At 49.1% G+C, this 18,098-nt stretch overlaps 1 protein-coding gene across 14 annotated transcripts in view; it reads right to left on the bottom strand.

Annotated features, from left to right (window-relative positions):
• The window catches only part of LRRFIP2 (LRR binding FLII interacting protein 2), a 412,043-nt gene that overhangs the window by 184,101 nt on the left and 209,844 nt on the right, over nt 1–18,098 (bottom strand). The window lies entirely within an intron of this gene.

Below are 18,098 nucleotides of genomic sequence, written 5' to 3'. Positions count from 1 at the left end.
GCCCTGCGCTATGAGGAAAACTGACATCTCCGCAAGTGTCCCATCTCCCCTGTTTGGGACACACTCCTAGATCACTTCCTAAAACTTATCCAGAATGACCAACTGCCACAGTGAATCCCAATTTGCTGGTTCCCCACCAATGACTCTCTTGCTCAGGGCGCCAGCCCTGTATCTCAATGTCACGCCCCACTCCGATAATGCCAAGCTCACAAGACCTCCATTGCCCCAGGTACCCCTCCCATACCGCAGTCCTAATTCCCACGTAGTTGCCTCAGTGTGACCCACAAATCCTATACATCAGCACACACGCTGTCTAGCTACACCCTTGTCCCAATTGCCCCCTCCGCTTCATCCCCAGTTTATGCAAAGGCTCCCAATGGTCAGAATTCTGAGCCTGCACTCAGAGTTGACATCACATGCTTGCCTCTTCGTTTCGAACTCATGTTACAGTCTCTATTTTCAGGCACTCCTATCATTTGTATATGCTTGTCAATGCTATTGCTCCACCCTGGACAACTGTTCATTATATGGGGCCGTTCATAGCATTGCTGCTATTTAATGAAAGCCTTTAATAAAAAACAGTTTAGAAAGAAAAAAAAGACTGATTTGCATATGGCAATGGTTAGACTTATTGCACAAAGCCTCCCATCATCTTTTGTGTGTTTTATGTACCGCCCTAAGTGGCATGGGTATGCCCAAGCTAGGGTCACAGGCTCACTGTCACTGGAACCAAGCTGAATCCGGCTGATGAGCCCATAACTAGGGCGAAACAGGTTCTGGGTTGCTTATGTTTTGGTTCAGGAAGGTCTGGCTTGGTAGTTCGGGCTTGACAGTTCCCATAACGAACAGGGTCAAGATAAATTTGCATATGGCGGGGTCCAAACTGAGGTGGCATGGTGAGCAAAAGCACGAAGGGTTGGAGTACTACCCCTAGCTATTGCCAGTTTGACTTATTACCAGCAGCCTCCCATCACTTTTTGTGTGTTTTATATAAAATCCTATGCCAGCCTCTTTGGAGAAGTAGACTGCATTTTCATCATTTGTGGTTATAGATTGCATACTGAGAAAGCGGCAGTGCTCTATTTGAACAGCCTCCGTTTTCACATTAATATGAAATAGTTTGGAAATCTTGAATGATCAAATACTTAAACACATTATTTACAAAAATCAATTTAAATGCTAATAAACTTTAGTGTGGATAGCAATAAGGAAAATAAATGTGGATCATTTAATCAGTAAAAGGTCCCCTTTGCATTTGCCTTGGTAGAATAGGTTATATGTTATAAAAACAATGTTGACGAATTAACTTCTGCAGTATCAATGTTACCATCTAATTTACCTAAAGAACAAATTACTTACCTTCAGTAATGTTTTTTCTGGAGGATACTCTACCTAACAGCACATACCTCACCTTGTGAATATTGAATCCCCAGGCGTCAGACTGAATCTGGAAACTTTAAATCAGTACTTGTGGGCGCTTGTAGGTGTAATTGTGTGGAGACACATCGTCATTCCACTCCGGAGGCGACTAGTAGAGCCTCATATACGCACAACCTATGGGCACTGATGTCAGTTGCTTTCTATACTCAGACGCAGAGTCCATCAGCAGATTGGCATGACCAGTTTGCAGAATGGGGAGGTGGGAAGGTCAGTGAGGAATTTGCGGTTATATAGAGTATCCACCAGAAAGTGCATTACTGAAGGTACGTAACTTGTTCTTTTCATGGATATTTCTAACCCCAGAAACCTTACCTTGTGAATAGATAACACAGCAGTAACTCACTCAGTGGTGGGTAAGGGAATTGACAAAAGGCCAAAATGCCCCTCTTAACAGACCTATCGAACCAAACTGTTGAGGTAGTAGTGCTTTGTGAACGTATGTACTGACGGCCACATAGCCAGGACAGACACTCCATATGCTAATGCAGTGGTAGTAGTTTTGGTTATGGTGGAATGAGCTCATATGCCTTCTCGAGGAGGTCTCTTCGCCAATTGCAGCAGATTTTTATGCAGAGAACAATCCAACAGGAGAACTTCTGCTTTGGCACTGCCTTGCCGTTCTGAAAGGCCGACCTGGAATGGAAGTTGGAAACTGACATAATCCCGATGGCGCAGCTGCCGTCATTAAGGGATTATGCGGTGAGACAGATGGACCGACTGGCTGCTTGAGCACGTCGGAATCCCCCAGCGAGTTTACCTCAGACCATCATCATCCTAATACAGCTGTTGCACTGTAAACCTACCATGTCGGGTGGAAAGCCTCTGACCGCTGGTCCGAGCCTTTCCGCCCAACATTGTAATGAGGCCCTTAGTGTTCTTGGGGTCCAAACGATGAAGGGGTCCCCTCTTTCTTAGAGGGATGAAGTAGAGCAATCAATGCCAGATGGTTGATAGCCTACTGGACATGAAATGGAATGACCACTTTCAGTAAAAAGTATCTCCCTGAGTTCTTTCAGAGCTTCCGTTTCCCATAACAGTGTTGCCAGGGTGCTCGTCTTTCTGACTGTACATCATTACAAATAAAAATGTATGGGAAAAAAACCATTGTTAGGTTTAGCGTCATCTGGAGGTGCAGACAACTGCCTGGGGAGAGCATACCTTTAACCTGTTGTTGAGATAGAGGAAGACTGGAACCTCTACCCTCTGATTTGCTGTGACCACCGCCATCAATTTTGTGGAAAATGAGGGTTGGTGAGGACAAAAGGGAGCACTATGAAATGAAAGTGATCTTGGTCCACCATGTGTCGCAGATGGTGCCTGTGGGCCCACAGGATATAAATGTGGAAATGAGCGTCGTGCACGTCCAGCACTACCATACAGTCTCTGGGGCCCAGGGCAGACCGGACAAGAGCTAGCATGAGCATCTTAAAATTTGTCTTCCACAGGAAGGGGTTGAGAGGGTAGATAGCTAATATAGGACGAAGGCCTCTGCCCTCTTTTGGCACAAGGATGTAGTGGGAGTAACTCCCAGCTCCTATTTCCAAGGCCGGAACCCTCTCTGTGGCTCCTTTGCCAAAAGAGCCTGCACTTCCTTCTGAAAAATGGACAGCTGGTACTCCTTCAACCACTCTGATTGTGATGGAAGGCTCGGCAGGGTAGGAAGGGAAGGGTGTAACCATGGTGGACAATTTGCAGGACCATGTAGTGACCTTTTGACACCCCTGGAGGAAATGTTGGATCCTGCCTCCTATCGAGGCCAGGAAACCATTATTCCAGTGACTAATAATAAATCGAATGGACTATGGAAATGCCCTGTTGTTCTCAATTAATGAAAGCCTTCTAAATAGACTTCAAATTTTGCAGAACACTGCGGCCAGATTGGTCCGAAATCTTCCGCCCAGATCTCTCTCCGCTCCCTGTCTAAGATCCTTACATTGGCTCCCGGTGAGAAAACAAATTCTATTCTAGATCCTTTGTCTGACACACAAGCATATGTATGGTAAAGGCCCAGGATACTGGTCCAAAAGACTATATGGGTACCAGCCACGCAGGGTGCTCAGATCAAGCAACAAATCATTGCTTACCCCTCTCAGAATCCATAACGCCAGAAAAGGAGGCAGGTCTTTTTCCTTTCTCGCCCCGGCATCATGGAACAAAATTCCTTCAAACTTCGTACCATGCCGGATCACAACTGCTTCCGAAAGAAGCTGAAGTCATGGCTATTTGATAACTAAGCTAGTATTCAATCAGAGCAGTCTGCAAGCGCCATGAGACTTCCGAGTGATGTGTGTGCTATACAAATGTCCGGGATTTGATTTGATTGATGGGAGGATACATGTCCGAAAGGACACAATAAAGAGGTTAAGCAGATGTGTTTGCTGGAGGGGCAGGGTAGTGAACAGCCCAATGTTCCAGATGCCCTGGGTGTTGTCACTGTGAATGGAAGCCACGAAACGGCAGAAAGACATGCTGAGCTGGTGTCTGGGTTGATGTTGACATCGCTGGAACTCTTTAACTTGACCTCAAAGGAGCCAAAAGTGTTGGTGGAACATTTTGGTGGGAGCAGACAGGACAGTGGTGTTGCCCTACTTACTTTAATACTTTCTTGCCAAAGAAAGGCAAGAGCGATCAATTGGCATTTCTATTAGGGATGCCTGAATGTCCCAGAGAAGCCCATAGACCTCATTCAGGCCATAACACCTTACCCGTGCCAGTCGCTCAGTGTGGCAGTCTGTCATGTCCAGGCCTGAACGGATCACAAATTTGCTGCATTGACAGCTATCATCAATTTAGAAAAGCTAGAAAAGCTGTAAGGTCATCCAGAAATGCTTGTAAAATTTGAGAATTGTGTCCCAGATGGCATAGGAGCAGTGGTCTAGAAGACAGCCGTCATTCGCAGGACGAGGTGTGTGGATGAGGAAACTCATGATCCGATGGAGTGGTTGGGAAGGCACTGGGATTTATATTACTGGTGGACGCTTGCACCACTAAGATCTCTGGCTTGGGATGTTGGGTAAGAAAATCTTAGTAGCCAGACACTCGTCGATGGCACTTTGTGACTTGCCTATTGACTTGCCAAAAGTGGTTTGGCCCAAATGCCCAGAAGGGTATCTGTGAGGGCATCAAACCAAGGTGACAGAGGTTCTGTAGGCGCTTAACCAGACTGGAGAACCTCTAAGAACATTGGTACTAACCTCCATAGTAGGTGTCCTTCGCTAAATTATATTGAAGGCAGCACTGTCTTTGATGGCGTGGCACGGCTGGGAGGAGAAACAAGGACAGTGACTGGGGATGTATCCAGGCCACTGGCATCCTGTAGTCCCATATAGGTAAATGTTAAGGGGTATTTATGAAGCGCACGCCTACTCCATGGAGTGTCCCGGCGCTATCTAATTGGTATCATCATATTGGGGGCACAATTATACTCTTCATCATAATTGTCATTATCAGAGTTGGTGCTGAAAAGGTTGTGTGAAGTGTGACCTCTACTACGTGGTAAGGGTAAGGTATCAGAATCTGAGGGATTGCTTGTTGGCTGGCTGCACTCCAGCGCGGACCAGAAGGCATCCTCAGTCGGGGTGGATTCTGCACAGTGGGTCATGAATCCTCCTACAGCACGTCTTTGCCGTAAACTGGAAAGAAACCAGCACACAGAGTGACACCCGAACCAAGGTGGGTTTGAGAGCCACAGATGGCACCAAGAGCGGGCCCACAAGCAAAAGTCTGACTGGGGGCCTCTGCGGAACCTTGGGGCCCGAACGCACGGAAGAGGGAGCTGGTACAGTGCGGAAAATGAACAGCATAGCCTTCCTAAAGGCTTTGACTTGCTCCATCAGGATTCAGGACCAGGTTTAGAATCTGTTCCGAAGACAATAGGTAGTGGGAGCAGGTAGAACGTGAATGCCCTCTATGGGGTTCGAGAATGGCGGGAATGGTCCAATTCCCGCTTAGATTTTGTACTCTTCTTTTTAGACTTACCAGAAGACTTCAACCACAATGAAGATCTGCCGCAGGAATTACTTTTGGAGTAGCACCTTCCTTTCGACATCATATTGGGTCTTCAGATATAGGACAACATAAAGTTACACCTAGCAGTCCTGTATGTTCTTCAGATTCACCTGGGCCCAGCTGTGGAAGGCCCCAGAATTGTGGTACTGGCACAGTCGTCATAAACGTACCTCATGAGGGTCTGCGACAGTCCGGGGGGCGTGGCTAGCAGCCGAAGATGGCAAACGTCTGGTAGACGAGCTCCAGGCCGGGGGCACCATTATCCTGTAATTTGCCGATCTTCTATATGCATGGGCAGCTTATAAATCCCGGGCGCAGCCTCTAGGGGCCTGTGGGTTGGTCCGGTGTTCCCGCGACTGCTGCACTGATCGCCGTCGCCGGCTGCGGCTCTGTCTCCAGCTTCGCGCCGCTCCGGGCCTGGCTGTGAGGTGACGATATGCGTCCACGGGGCTGAGGTGCGGCGGAGGCCCCCCAACGTGAGCCGACGTGCGGCGGCGGCCCGCACTTGACCTCCCGGACTGCGGCCTGGTGAGTGACGGCCGGCGATTGGACCCGGGCGGCCTCGGTCGCCTTTGGTGTGCCTCCACTGCGCCCACCTGCCGATTCACTGCTAATCCTCCGGTGTGGTTCCCTGGGTGCCGGCTGGAGTGTCCGGTGTGCCTACACCCGCCCGGGGGCCTCAGCTTGCAGGGGCGCACCGTCAAACCTGTCCTGGCCGCCTGGGTCGATATGCCCCCGGGCGCGCTGAGCGCCCTGACAACGTGCTGAGCCGGGATCCCGTGGTGGCCCTGGAGGTGTTCTGGTCCTGGGGGCCTCTTCGCTCCACGGCTCGGTGGCGGTGGGCCGGAGGCCCTGTGGGGGCCGTGGTGGCTGGGGGCTGCCTCCGGAGAACTGCTGAGACTGGACAGCCCGCTGGGCCCCCCCCCCGCAGACTCCGCTGCTCGCCCGCAGGCTGGTACGGCTACTGGATACCTGTTGGCGGTGGGCCCCCCCTGAGTGGTAGCGGAGGTGTCCGGGGCGACGACTTCTGGCCGGGTGGCGACTGGCTGCGATGGTGGCTACCGTGGGGGCCCTGAGACCCGTGGGTAGACACCCACTTGGAGGAATACGCTGGTCTGTGTGGTGCTGCTGAGGGAGGATACGCGTGAAGACGGCACCGGCGGCGGTAGGCCTCGGTCCGACGGCTATCTTCGCGCCACGCACTGGTGGTAGACCAGCAGCCCTGTGTTGGTGGACTATTTGCTGGGGAGGACGTCTGTGGCTGGCGCCTGGAACCCTGCCTGCGGGAGGGCAGTGACTGTGGTGCCATAGTGGAGCCCTAATACCTGTAAGACTGATGACCCTTGATGGACTGGCTTTATTCTGAGCGGCTCTTTCCTTAAATTACCTTAAGTGCCAGAATACTGTATCTACTTGTTATCCTGCTCGCCTTGCGGGGTCTTGTGCATGATCCGGGGGTGGATACGGAGGTCCACATCGGAACCCAGAGTGTTGTTCTTCCCTCTGCCTGTCGCTCGGCATAGTTCCTGGGGCAGGAATCCTCCAGAGTACGCCCGGCCTTTCCAGATTGTGTGCTTCCCTCTTCACCCTGTGCGGCCGACTGGGGGGGGGGGGGGGGGAGGGGGGGGGGGGTCACCTACTCGGTCTCCGGACAAACTGGATGTGATCCTCAAAGAGATCAGAGGCACTCGTTCGGCGTTGGAGGGCCAGCTGGGAGTGATCTCCGTAGACCTGAATCTCCTGAAAGAGAACCACAGGAAGCTGGCAGACAAGGTGCGGCACACGAACCAGACGGTGGAACCGTTGATATCCCAAGTGGCGACTCATACCGAACAGCTTACCCTCATGCGCCAGCAGATCGATGCCCTGCAGGTGCGGGCTGACGATGCGGAAGGGCGCGCATGCCGCAACAATCTCCGGATAGTGGGATACCCGGAGGGCTTGGAGGGCCGAACCCCACGACTCACATCGAAAACTGGCTGCGAACAGTGGTGGCCCCCTACTGGTCTCTCCCCTCACTTTACTGTGGATAGGGTGTATCGCGTTCCTGCGAGACGACCTCCTCTGGGAGCCAACCCCCGCCCTATTTTAGCACGTATCCTCAATTATAGGTATCGCAATCACCTGCTACAGGCTGCCTGAGACAGTGGTCCACTACTCGTGGACAACGCCACCTTCCTTATCTTCCCGGACTATACGCAGGCAGTCCAGCCAAAGCGCTTCTCCTTCATGGAGGTGAAGGCACGGATCCGAGCTGTGGGCCTCCCCTTTGCGCTACTCTTCCCGGCCAAACTGAAGGTGGTCCATCAACAGCGGTCTATCTTCTTCGACACACCGTACAGTGCATGGGACTGGCTGGACAGAAACTTCCCGGAGGTTCTCCCGGCTAGGCAGCTGGATTCTTCACTGCCGCAATCGCAGAGACCCCCACGAAGGCGGAAAAAGACTATGCTAACGCAGAGCACGACCTCCAGCGTTCCGCCGCAGCAACAAATCCGAGAGGGTCAACATGAGGCACTGTGCTCGGCCTCATCCCTTCGCTCCACCCGGCCACCGATCAGCACTAGTCCGTCCTTAGAAAATTCCTCCGACTCTGACACGGATGAGAGCGTGGCACTATTCCCGTCGGATTCCACTCACCTAAGCAAAGACCCCCTAGAGTGCCTCCCGGACTGACATTCTGACTTCCGCTCTTTATTCTGGGGTTTGTTCTCCGGAGGCGAGCTTTGGGAGTGAACACCCCCTCACTGCTTGTCCGAGGCATCTCCTATGCATTTCGCTTACCTCAGTGTGCCATTGGACCATATTGCACAATCCGGTTATGTATGAGTAGTTCCCCGGCCTGCCCTGTCTTGGGCACTTCAACGATTTGTACACGCTACTCATAACTCAGTGTGAAGTTAACTTTTTCCCCCACTAGGCGATGGCACTAGTTCTGGTTCTGCAGTTATGATTCGTTTACAGTTTGGTCGGACGCGGTTGGGGCATTGGACCCAGTATTGGGTAACAAGGTTTTTGTTTACAGGTTTGCCGCACATTCTGAGAGGAGGGGGGATGGGGGTAGGGTGATTTTCTCCTGGTACGATGACAGTCCCAAGGTCATATGTCCTCATCTCCTGGAATGTGAGGGGCATGGGCTCCATTCAGAAACACCACCGTGTAGTGGCCCAGTTGCACCGCCGTAAGGCTCAAATAGTATGTTTTCAAGAAACTCACCTGGTCCATTCCGAGTCCCTGAAATTGCAAAAACGTTGGCGAGGTCATTTCAATGCCACTGCATACTCCGCCTTTTCTAGAGGGGCTGCAATATGGCTCCGGGCAGGAGTCCCCTTTTCTTTGTTAGAGAGCCGGATTGATGATCTGGGTAGGTATGTGTTGTTGCAGGGCCTATTAGATGGCTCGCCCGTAGCGCTGGGCTCTTTGTACGCCCCTAATGTAGATCATGTACAATTCCTCTCCCGGGTCTCCTTAGTCTTGTCTGATTGGAGTGATTGTACATGCTTGGTGGAGATTTGAATGCTGTCTTTGATGTTGAGCTAGATCGTTCTCACCCCCATTGGCTGGTACTGCTGCGCGGACCCGTGCCGCGGCCTTGGGTCAGTGGGCACGGGGTTGGAACTTGCTGGATCTTTGGAGATCGCAACCTCCGACTGAGAGGGAGTACTCCTTTTATTTTTACCCCCATCACTTGCATACACGCCTGGATTACTTCTTGGGTTCGCTGACTTTGTCCTTTGCTGTCTCCCACTGCACTTATTTGGGCAAAAACCTATCCGACCACAATCATATCGAATTGTGCCTTCAGTGGGGCCGGTCCCCAGCGCCGATACAGACTTGTTGGATGCAACCCCTTCAATTAGAAGACCAGGTCTTCCGTGATACATTACAAACGGCGATCACCACAACTTTGCTGTTAACGAAGGCACTGCCTCGACACGTTCCCTAGAATGGGAAGCTTTCAAGGTCTCTATACTGGGGGTGTCCCTGAGCTCCTTGGTGGGGGCCCGTAGTGAAGTGATCCGGGACCTAACGGAACTGCAGGCAGCACTGCAGGAACATGAAGTAGCGGCCCAACTGGACGAGCAGGCCGAAGAGTCCTTGCAGACGGCCAGAATTAAGTATGCGGAAACTCTAGAGCGTCTTCGCTTATTAGATTATAGGGCGTACGCCCAGCGCACAGGCTGACAGAGCGGGCACGTTATTAGCGCGGCTTATTGCCCCCCCCAACTTGTCCTACTCCCATCCTGGTTATTAATACCGCACAACACGGACAGGTCCAGACTCAATTGGGGATAAACTTGGCGTTTCCCGACCCATTACGAGACACACTATGGGGCGCACCCAACACCGGGCGTGGAGGATGTGACTGAGTTTCTGGCGCAGGCGAACTTACCAGTGGTGTCTGCAGCAGAAATTCATGACAAAGGCGCCGATTACCCCGGCCGAGATCAGAGTAGCTATTAAGTCCTTAGCCCGTGGGAAGACCCCTGGCTCTGAAGGGCTACCCATTGAATTTTACTCCACTTTCTCACTGCTCTTAATCCCCAAACTACTTCAACTCTATATGACATCACTCGCAGAAGGGAGGATGCCCCCTACCACTCGGGAGGCGATCGTCACATCCCTCTTAAAGCCGGTCAAAGATCCCCTAGATATGTCATCCTATCGGCCTCTGTCGATCCTTAATACAGAATATAAAATTCTTAGTAAACTCCTTGCTAACCGCCTTCTCCCACTTCTTTCGCGGTTGATCCATACAGACCAATGCGGCTTTGTCCCACGGCGGAGTACATCGCTGAATCTTTGGCGCTTTCACGCCCTCTTGCATGCCTCCGGGCTCCGACCACCGAGGGCAGGGTGTCTATCCTTGGACATATCGCAGGCCTTCGACACTAAGTTGGTCTTATATGCTGGAAGTGTTGGCTAAAATGGGTGTTCCCCCAGAACTATGTGCCTGGATTCAGCTGCTCTACACCGCCCCCACGGCCAGGGCGAAGACAGGTTCGATTATCTCCTCGGCCTACCCTATCTTTCGTGGTACGCGCCAGGGTTGCCCATCATCGCCTATATTGTTTGTTTTGGCGCTTGAGCTTCTGGCCCAGAACCTTAGGCGGGCCATGGTCCCCCATGGCATTCAGATGGAGGGTGTCCTGCATTCAGTCTCGCTTTACGCAGACGACATGCTGCTGTACTTTCGTGATCTCCATGCCGACATGAGGGAAGTGGCGGATCTTTTTCTTCACTTTGGGGAGGTTTCCGGGTTGCACCTCAATGCTTCCAAATCTATAGCCTATTCCTTCAGTGGCACGCTCACGGCTCCGGAGCTACGTTTTGGGCCTTTGTCCTTCAGGGTGGCACCAGTCACTTTTAAGTACTTGGGGATTAATATCTATCGGTCCGTGCCGGATGTCATAGCAGGCAACCTGGTACGCACAATCTCTTCCATACGTTCCCAAATTACATTTTGGAATACATTGCCTCTTACCATCGCGGGACGGTTGACGATATCTAAGATGGTGATGCTGCCTCGCCTGCTTTACCATTTAGTCAATATCCCGGTGGTATACCCCGCTTGGATCTTTCAAAAGTTGGATACCCTGCTGATCTCGCTGATCTGGGGTCCAGGGAGGCATAGGGTGGCATTAGCTAAGCTGCTGATCCCGAGTGGCGCCGGCGGTATGGGAGCGCCCGACTTCATGGCATATTGCATTGCTGGTCAGCTGCAGTGGATGGCCTACTGGCTGGCCGGGAAAAACCTTTTTGAAATAGGCTACACCCCGACCCAACTAGCGCGTGGTACCTTACAGTCGTTGTTGTGCCCCGGTGCCCCTAAGCCATCGGACCCCCCGGCCCTACTGAAGATAGCGCTTCATTATTGGACAAGGGCTTGTAAGTATGCTAAAATCCAAAATCCATATTCTTCCAATATACCGCTGTGTGGCCTCCCCACGAGGCAGGGAATTCTGAGTGCCGGTCGATTACGGAATTGGGCGCAACAGGGGGTGGAGACAATAGGAGCCTTTTTTCAGGAAGGCAGTTTGATGCCCCACGTGGACTTTGTGCGGGTGAATGCAGTACCCGATACCCAGTTTCTGCTCCATGCGCTTATCTCCTGGTATATTTGGGCACAGTGGCAGGCGACACCTGTAGAACCCTCAACATTCCACCTCCTGCGCTCCCTTCACATAATGGGCCATGGACGTTTCCTGGTTCGTTGGCTTTACCGTGTCCTCCGAGAACACACACAGATTTCCTTGGCTCTCTCAGGTTGCGGTGGGAAGCAGATTTGTCCCGGGCATTTAGTGATAGAGAGTGGACCTATATACTGGAATACCCTAAGAAAGTGTCCCGCAATTGTAGGTTGAAAACTATTCGTTGCCCGGCACCAGATGCCGACCGGATGCACATGCTGTGGCTCTGTCCGGCGCTGCGGGGATACTGGGGTAGGATAACGCAAGTTTTATTTACAATCACCGAGCGCCCCTCCTGGGACACAGCAGAGGCTTGTTTATTGGGCCTTTTACCGCTCCCCCTTAAAGCGAAACTGTTGCGTTGTTTTTCCAATCTGACTTTAATGCTAGCAAAGCGCCTGATAACACAGCGCTGGAAGTCTCGTGCCCCACCGCGTGTAGAGGCCTGGGGAGAGGAGGTGTTGCGCTGGTCGGTGGCGGAGCGAGAGGCCCTGCACCGTAAGGAGAGTCGGGGGCTGTGCAAGCGTCCTATCTCCCTTGAATGGGCACACTTGACTGAGCTGTTTAAAAATGAAATGGGGGAGGAGGCTGCAGGGACCAATCCCCAGAGTTCCCCTGTACGTGCCGAGGCACCTGTCAGCGGATAAGATTGGTGTTTGATGGAACCTGTCCCCTGGCAATGAGAGATGAAGTATCCCAAATGATTGAAGCCACTTCCCGGTGAGTGGTGGTTTACTCCTCCCCTCCTTACTCCACTTATTCTCATTCATCTAGTTCTCCCCTCTTGCTGCACTGTTCTGCCTCCTCCCTTCCCCTGCCGCACGCTTAGGGTGTGGTCTCCTTCCCCTCAGACCAAATTTTTGTGGCATGGGTTGGTTATGGTCGGTGGGTTCTGGGTGGGATGGGGAGTTAGGGGGATATTGGGTGGGCACCGCTCCCCGTGGGTAAAGTGTCTTGAATGATGGTTACTTAGTGCATAGCAATGTGCGTGATATGCTGCCTTTCAGGCCGACCCGATACATTTTAAGAATGTATGGACAAATGTGCTACACTACTTAAAGGTTAGCGCAAGATGCTTGCGATGTTTCCACTGCCATATATGTACTTAATGTGATGAATGCAATATGTAATCCATTGCTCCTTCTAATGAAAAAAATGTAATAAAGTTTGTTATAAAAAAAAAATGAGGGTCTGCGACAGTCCATGTATGGTTTGTACCTTCTCTTCTTGGGAAGATTAATTTTCCCTTGCACACTGGAAAAATGTTTGTTAATTGTGAGGAGGTGGCCTCCGTAACCGATATACCCTTCCTGTCCTACCTTTTAGAACAGAACGACAACGATACACGAAGATCGGGAGGGAAAGAGTTAATCCTTTCCACTGACTCTTGTGTACAGGGAGGAGCCCCATCACCAGAACAGGGAGAAGCCGAGACCTGGTCCGAAGAGTGGTGGACGCCCCCAGAGGTCGCTGAGAAGCCGCCGCAACTCCAGAGGGTTGCAGCCAGTGCGGTACGTGATACGGGAAGGGGGAGGGATAAGGGGGGGCTGGACAACTAAGGGGCTATGTCAACGCATACGATCCTCTGGTGAGAACAGTAGTCCCGTCCCCCGTATTCCTTCGTATCCCTGCACAACCCAAGCCGCGTTATCACAAGCACATTAGTGTGGAGGTTTTTTTTCTTTGGTCGCTCCTTTATACTTGTCACATTTCTGTTTTCACCTGATTGTATACCTATACTCCTACCCATCGGTATTCCCCGTTTAGTTGCATCCCGTTAAAAATCCCGCCACCTTTTTACCCGTTCTGCCCTGAGCCCACAAACACGCCCCAACTTTATCTTCAGGTTGTGCATCACGACGGGTGCCTTTTCAGTTAATGGTGAAGGGTCCTTATAAGAAAAGCCTGAACAGAGAAACTTACAACCTTCTCTCCTTTTCCCTTCCGAGGCAAGTCCGACCACGTCAAGAACCTATCGCCAGCCGGAGGAAAGTGATGAAGATCTCAGGATAGAGAAGCAGGATAGAGAAGACCAGCATACCATCTTTGACCTGTTTTCGGAACGTTTGACTTTTGAATAAAACCTACTCACAATTGCTCACCAAATTCGGCCTCCTCGCTTTTCCTTTCGCCCCTCCCTCTCACATGAATACTTTTAGAAAAAGTCTTAGAAAGACTAAGGAGTAGCTGCAGATCTACATTTAACAGTGCGGAAAGAAAGAACTGATGGCAGCACGCATGGGTGGGTCTTACATGTGGCTCCCCTTGTCACTTCCACAGAAGAAAGATGTTGGCACAGAGCCCCACAATGTGGCGCGCAGGAGTACTGTTTAAATGTTTCTATATCAAGTACCACACCTGGGGAATATTCTTAATCTGAGGGATATGCGGGTGAAAGTATCCATCAGAAACTTTTTTTTTAAATAACCGCTCACTGATCTAGTTGTTTTTGAAATAACACAAGGGCAAGAACCTTTTTAGCTAGATTACAATGTGTAATGACTGACAACATTACAGAATTTCCAGACGCTTCAGCTTTATCAGACTTTTTGGTTGGCCAATAACAGTACACAGAACTTAAGTATATTGTTGGACAAACAAAGGGCACTTCGATCCCGCTTTTTCTTTAAAGAAATTATTTGTATGTCTCAGAAGACAGCACCACTTTTACCAGTCAACTTTAACAACCCATGCTGTCTGTTAGTACTGCTTTTGTTAAGAGATGTATCAGTCAAATAAAAGCTTTAAGTAAACTTTTTGATTTTAATATAAACCAAACTGGATATTTATTTGAGCAAATAGAGACGAATGGGATTAATATTGAGATTAAGGGGATTGTTATGGTTGGGTCAGATCTTTGATAATACTTTTTGGTCTTGACCCACTTACGGGAGAAATCTAATTTCCCGAATTCAGTTTGTAATCAATGCTTTTGCTATTAAATACATATTTATTTAGATTTTGTACATGGCGACAATCCAATTATTTTTTATCAATATGCGGTTAGTCGAAAAAGCCTCTATTTATAATCTTTGGAATGTTAAACGGATACGTAGAGTGAAAAGCACAACTGAACTCGATTGTGTGAATGACCTGAATGAACTCCACATTTAAGGCACATGAAACTACTCTAACTCTTACTTTCCTTTTTAACATCAGGCTGATTAACCAAACCAGAACATATATTGAGGTCAGTTTTTTTTACTTGCTGTCCTGCAACAGGTTCTCTATCACACATACTCTTGGGCATACTTTTACGGAATTTTGGGTAAAAGACTGGGTACAAATTCATGAAATGATAATTCTATTACAAATCACCCAATTCAACTATTTTAGTAGATAGTTTGTCAGAGTTACCATGTTGTTTACTATTGAGAGGAAAACCTTAGAAACTATTTAAAAAAAAAAGTAAAATAAACAATTTACTATCTACTGCCTTCCAGCCTGGAGGAATGGCATACAGTGTATTTATCACAGACTCAGGCTAATGTTTCTTGGTTTTATCAATAGAGGGAGATATTTTATAGTCTAACTGAACAGGTTACCACCCAGCATTAATGTGATAAAATAAATATTTTCCTAAGCTACCAGCACCTTTAACTACCCTGAGGTTTTATTCTTATGCTGCTAGTTTCAATTTAATTAACTTTTATGAAATATTAGATTATGTATTAAACTGCCTTCGTTTTTTTGCAATGTTTGCTTGTACCTTTAACATAGGTCATCCACGCACCATTATTTGTCATCTTAAATCTGCTAAACTATTAAGATGCTGTCTCTAGTTATGTTATTTGAAATATAGAATATATATTTGTCATTGTTATTTAAATATTAATCTCTAAATATACTTTCCATATTCAAATATCTGTTGACATACCCCCGATTCGCTAGATCCATGAATTTACAGGCAGTGAGGCTGGGCCAAATGGTATTCACAGTAGGAATATTTAATAACCATGTTTGCATACTGAATGTAACCCAATGTTGCTAGCGATTGTGGTAATTTTGGCAGTTACATGCCTTTTCTGATTGTTTCACCAGTCTGATTGTAGGAAAGTGGATTATTATGCAGCAAGGCTGGTTAGGCTTCACCATACAATAATCTGACAATACCTCAAATAGGTCCTTTGGATTCGAACTAATAAATCCCTAGCTCAGTCCTGGTAGTGTGCCGCAGAGCAGTCTGGCTTTACTAGAGGAACATGAGTTAAGCATGTCAGAGTACCAACATGGGTAAGTAACTGACACGACTAAAAAGAAATCCAACACCAATTATTACAAATATAGCCTATTTTTATATACATTTAAACACCAATACAAACAAAATAGAAAGACTACCAGTGTTATGGATTTTTAAAGGAAAGATGAATCTGTGCATTTCACTCCTTCAAAACTTTAACGTAGCAGTCAATGAGGAAATGCACTAATGACAATAGTCACTTGCAGGTCGATAGCAGTGGAAACCAGCGAGTGTGAATGTGAGGTGGGTCCCAGGACCAGGCTTGGACAATTGATTTTTACCTGGCTCCTACGGTCTGCGCGGAGATTTGTCCCGAATGTCATTGGTGCCAAAGCGGGAGCAGTGGGTAGCTATTTTTACCGCTTAGATAGTGGTGGTGAGGAAGGGGGTTCAAAATCTCGACAGGGCCACAGAGGCATTGATGCACAACGTCGAAAAATGCAAGTGGTAGCAGGACTGGCGAACAACAAGCCTTGGCAGTGGCAAGCTCAGCCTTTGGTCACTTTGACATCCTTGAGTCTGGGGGAAACCGGCAGCTTCCTGAAATTTGCTGGCAGTCAGGACTAAGTTTCCCACAATGCACAAGAGCATTTACTTTTGGGCGTTTCCCTCGGCGGGCACAACGGCCAGTGATTCTCTGGATCCGGGTGTGGTTCTTGCCTGTAGGTGACCAGTACCTCTAGTCCAAGGGAGTTCTGGAGTTGTCTTTGGCTTGCAGAGGGGCTTCTCTTTCCTTTGGTACTGGTCTCAGATCCAGTCCGAGTCACAGTCGAGCAGTTACAGGGTGCTTAACACAGGCGCAGTGTTTGGCACCTTTTCACTGTGCAGGTCCTGAAGACGTAGACTCTGGTCTCTTCTTTTTCCTTTGGTTTTAAGTCGATCAGATCGGCGATTCTGGTGCCAGGGGAGCTCCTTAAATCTTATACTTAACAGTCAATGGGCTACTAGCCCCAGTGGTGACCACTTCCTGGGGAGGGTGGCACCTTTTATACCCAGAAGCCTCTAATCTGTCACTTTAAAAATGACAGAACACCTCTTCAGCTGCACAGACCAGGTAGCCGACCCTAAGGGGTGTGGCTAGCCTTCGGGGGTGTATGCCTCCAGACTACCTGATTTTCCCACCTGCCCGGGTTGCAAATGTGCGTGAAGCCTGGGGTTGGCTTTTTCCTCCTCTGGAAGGAAGTCAGCTTGCATATCAGAAGCGGTGAGAACTTTGAAGCTCACTGCTCTGAAATGCCACTTCACTAGCCATCCTGTCTGGGAGGGAGGCGACACCGCCTGCCCAGGCACGCCTTTGTTTCTGACTCCTGAGAGAGCTCAAACCTCCCGACAGGGGATCAGATTCCTGTCTTGGTGGCAGAAGCTGTAGGCTGTCAGCCAGGGCACAGGAAGGTTGGGGTAATCGGTGGGCAACCTCTAAGGTAGCCCTCTGGGTGCATGTCACATTAAATCTGTCCGATCTGATGAGACTAGTTGTTTGATACCAAATATGACACTTTTCAGTGGTACCATAATGGAGCTGTCACCCTGGTAGGGCCCAGGTGCCAGTCCATGTAAACCCATTGCACCCTAAACACTTAAAGTAGCCCCTAACGGAAGCAGGCTACTATAGGGACATACAAGCTTGCACTTATACGTCCACACATTTAATATAATGCAACCTGCCTCCTGAGTTCAGGAGGCCTACCTTATGGGTGACTGGCATACATTAAAAGTAGTGCTGTGAACTTGTCCCTCATGGTGTGGGCAAAGAAGTTTGAGCAGTTTGCACTGCTCATGCAGTCTGCAATTGCAGGACTGCCGTCATCTTTTTACTTGGTTCACTCAGGTCAAGTAACACACTAAGAATCATGTAATTGTAAAAGCTGACAGCACTGGTGCATAAACAGCCACGGACTGCCACTGAACCATCCAATAATAATTTAGAGAGAACTCACCTTGAATGTGTTAGCCATTAGGCAAAGATCCACACACTGGATATTCAGAAACGTTTATGTGGAATTTGAAAAGTATGAAGATATCCTAACATGTGGCGGTTAGTATGCATTTTCTGACGGTACATACCAATCTCGGCATTACAAAATTTGCAGTTTTCTGATCAGGCAAAATTTTCAGCTTTTATTAGTTAATCAAAACCTGAAAGTGTGCAAGATTTACTAAAAGAAATACATATCAGGTTTAGATAAAAGCCAGAAAAAAGTTACAAAAGCATATGAAAG

The sequence above is a fragment of the Triturus cristatus genome, chromosome 5_2 (genome assembly GCF_964204655.1).
Source record: "Triturus cristatus chromosome 5_2, aTriCri1.1, whole genome shotgun sequence".
NCBI lineage: Eukaryota > Metazoa > Chordata > Amphibia > Caudata > Salamandridae > Triturus > Triturus cristatus.
This window is presented reverse-complemented; position numbering and strand designations above follow the sequence as displayed.